General features: G+C 38.7%; 1 non-coding gene across 1 annotated transcript; it reads left to right on the top strand.

The window, feature by feature from the left end:
• The first annotated feature begins 1,690 nt into the window (after positions 1–1,690).
• LOC127109482 (small nucleolar RNA R71) lies at positions 1,691–1,797 on the top strand. The gene has a single exon (XR_007796761.1). It is a non-coding gene; the product is annotated as a small nucleolar RNA R71 (small nucleolar RNA).
• Positions 1,798–4,005: the final 2,208 nt, after the last annotated feature.

The raw sequence follows: 4,005 nt of genomic DNA, 5'->3' as shown, positions 1-4,005 counted from the left end.
TTACGCACGCGTCTATGACATCAAGTAGATAACAAGTATCGTCTATAGTTGGCGCTTGTAAGAATTGTGTCAAGATGAATTCAACTTTTTCTTCTCCAACTTCGAATGTTAGCTTGCCTCTTTTCACGTCTATTATGTCTCCGGCGGTAGCTAAGAATGGCCTTCCTAATATAATAGGTGTAGTGGCATCTTCTTTGATGTCCATGATTATGAAGTCGATAGGAATGTAGAATTGTCCCACACGTACTGGAACATTCTCTAGTATACCAACAGGATATTTGATTGAGCGGTCAGCTAGTTGAACAGACATCTTGGTTGGTCTAAGTTCTCCCATGTTGAGCCTTTTACATATGGATAAGGGCAGTACACTAATGATGGCTCCTAAGTCGCATAGAGCTTTGTTTATGACGAACTTTCCAATGACACAGGGTATGGAGAAACTACCTGGGTCTTTTAGTTTGAAGGCATGTTGTTTTAGATTATTGCGCTACACTCAGCAGTAAGTGTAATTGTTTTGTTATCCTCGATCTTTTTCTTATTGGATGGGATCTCTTTAAGAAACTTGGCATATGAGGGCACTTGTGTGATAGCTTCTGTAAAGGGTATTGTGATATTCAGTTGCTTCAGAAGTTCAACAAATTTCTTAAATTGCTCTGCAGTTTTAGAATTTGCGAGTCTTTGAGGATACAGAATGGGTGGTTTATAAGGTGGTGCAGGCACATAAGGTTTTTCTTTCTCTTCGGCCTCTTGGGTATTATCTTCTTTCTCCTTCAGTTCACTTACATTCTCAGTTATTGTTTTGTCAGGTTTTTGGTACATGGCAGGATTTTGAAGTCTTGGATCTACGGGTCCGTCTAGTTCTTTTCCACTTCTCAATATAACGGCATTTGCATGTCCTTTTGGATTAGGTTGTGGTTGTCCAGGAAATGTACCAGTAGGAGCAGCAGTAGATGTTTGTTGTTGGGCCACTTGTGAAATTTGTGTTTCAAGCATTTTGTTGTGGGTGGCTAAAGCGTCTACTTTGCTTGCTAATTGTTTAAGTTGCTCACTAGTGTGTATGTTTTGGTTCAAGAAGTCTTTGTTTGTTTGAGCTTGGGTAGCTATGAAACTTTCCATCATTAATTCAAGGTTGAACTTCCTAGGAAAGTTAGGAGCATTAGTAGCTGGATTTTGATATCCAAGTGGAGCAGCAGAGGCTTGGCTAGGTGCATACAAGGCGTTGTTGTTCTTGTACGAAAAGTTAGGTTGGTTTTTCCAACCTGGGTTGTAGGTATTCGAATAAGGGTTTCCTTGTGCATAATTTATTTGATCAGTAGAGACTCCTGCTAATATCTGACATTCTGGTGCAGTATGTCCAGGAATTCCATATAACTCGCAGTTTGGAGTTACGGCAGCCACGGTGGCTGCGGGTGGTATGGTCAAGTTGTCTAACTTTTGAACAAGGGCATCTACCTTTGCATGGACATGGTCAAGGCTACTGATTTCGTACATTCCACCTTTTGTTTGGGACTTTTCTACTGGAGTTCTTTCACCTCCCCATTGGCAATGGTTTTGGGCCATGTTTTTAATGAGTTGATAGGCTTCGTTGTATGGCTTGTCCATAAGTGCACCGCCCGCGGCAGCGTCTACTGTCAGCCTTGTGTTATACAGTAGCCTATTGTAAAATGTGTGAATGATCACCCAGTCTTTGAGATCGTGATGTGGACACATCCTCATCATGTCTTTGTATCTCTCTCATGCATCGTAGAGAGATTCTACATCTTTTTATCGAAATTTGTTGATTTGAGCTCTCAGCATAGCAGTTTTGCTCGGCGGAAAATATCGGGCTAAGAAAACGTTCTTCAGTTCTTCCCATGTAGTGACTGAGTTGGATGATAAGGATTGCAACCAAGCCCAAGCTCTATCTCTTAGAGAGAAAGGAAAAAGGCATAGTCTTATCGCATCTTGAGATACACCATTCGCCTTCACAGTGTCTGTGTACTGCACAAACTTGGTCAAATGTTCATTAGGGTCGTCCGTATGATTTCCAGCAAATTGATGTTGTTGGACAACTGATAACAATGAGGGTTTCAACTCAAAATCGTTTCGATCGATAGCAGGGGCAGCAATGTTGTTGTGAGGTTCTTGTTGGGACGGGGTAGCGTAGAACTTAAGAGGACGACTCTGGGGTCCTACTGCAGCCACGGTTGGTTTTTCAACTGGTTCAGTAGTAGGAAAGAAGATATCGGGAATATTGTACCTTCGTTGGTACTCTAGTATTCAGCGTCTTAAATATAAGAAACGCTCTAATTCTGCGATTGGTGGTACTAAGTTTTCGGCTTGTGAGCGAGTACTTGGCATAAAATCGAGAAATAAGGGAAAGGAAATTAATTTTTACCTCAGTCTATACTGTGCAACGAAAGAATTGCACGATTTGACTAAATCAGTCCTCGGCAACGATGCCAAAAACTTGATACGATTCGTGACTGTATATAAAATATAGTCTATCAGATACTTGACTACAAGTGCACAGTCTAGTCGTTTAGTTTTAAAAGATATTGAACCCATAGGGACCAATGGTCAAACTAATGCTATCGATGTTACTATGTTTAGCTAAGGCGATGATTTTTAGAGGTTCGGTTCAACAAAAATTAAATCTAAAGAAAATTAAGTTTTTAAGAAAATATTAATGAATGGATATCAGTATGCAACGCATTAATTGTCAGGGACTCGATAAGTCACCGGTGTATATTTTAATTACCAAATACCTTTCAGTAGAAAATACTCATTTAAAAGGCTTAATCTCACACTCTCGTGATTGTTGACTCGGACTATACTTTTAAGTCAGAATGTACGCTCTCTCTATCCCATTTGAAGTTAAAAATACTTTTTGAAAATAAATAAGTTCTAATTGCTTTAAGGTGCTCTCACTGTTTTTAAAATCAATGCCTAGTTTTTACAATCCAGTTCGACCCTCACGCTCTCGCGATTGTCAATTCTAACCTTAGTTAATTTCCCACTCTCGTGGAAAAACCATATTAAATAGCTTCTCACTCTCATGACAAAGTTAATTAAATTCAAATTAAAAACCAAAGCCAGAAAGATTATTTGAGAAACAAAGTTTACATCGATTATTATTAAATCCCGTCTAATTAAACTGTTTGCATACCGATACTGGTAGTTTAGCCGGACATGTTAAATAATGCAAATACAGACGAACAAAAAAAATTTAACAATAAAGCATACATGATTACTTAATAATAAATCAATAATAATAATTGAATAAAAACTTGGAACTTTGATTAATTGAATATGCCGAATCTTGAAGTACTTGAGCAGTCCTCCACAGGTCGGTAGGATTCTGCTTCTTCGAAATAAATGCTTAAACTAAACTAACTAAGTTGCAGTAGTTTCCCAATGTAGGAAACTACTACTTTTGGCTAAGTGAAAAACGGAAAGAAAAGGGAAAAATCAAAGCTCGGAACGGAAAGGTAAATAAATTGCAGTAAAAGAAAATAATGCTTGCTGAAGAAAAATACGTGAAAACAAAATTGCAGGAGCGGAAAAAGGCAGAGAGATAGGGTGAGAGAGTCCCCCAGGAAATTTCTAACTTCCATTCTTTTATAGTACCACTTGGTCTTCGTGCTTGAGAAAAATAAAGAGGACTTAGTTGAGGGAGGGCATCACGGGAAGGTGGTTGCATGAGCGAAAACTGGGGCGACGTGGATCACTTCTATTTAAAACCCATTATACTGACTTTGCATACGTGACGGTCGTGATGGATTTGTGGTGTTCGTCACAATCAAGGTGTGACGATCGTGATGGGGTGTGTTACGAGCGTCACATGCACAAAATTCATATATTCTGGTTTTTCTATTGTTTCTCTTCTGTTTCTTCTTCTTTTCCTTCCTTTTCTATACTTTGCTCATTTAAGCATGGGAATGGAAATACCTGCAAAAAAAACTCGAACACTTACAGAATAATCAGAATATAAATGAAAACGGTACTATTTTTGAATGTAAATCA

This window comes from Lathyrus oleraceus, chromosome 7 (assembly GCF_024323335.1).
Source record: "Lathyrus oleraceus cultivar Zhongwan6 chromosome 7, CAAS_Psat_ZW6_1.0, whole genome shotgun sequence".
Classification (NCBI taxonomy): Eukaryota; Viridiplantae; Streptophyta; class Magnoliopsida; order Fabales; family Fabaceae; genus Lathyrus; species Lathyrus oleraceus.
The sequence above is the reverse complement of the archived record's forward strand: the minus strand, read 5'-3'. Positions and strand labels throughout refer to the sequence as shown.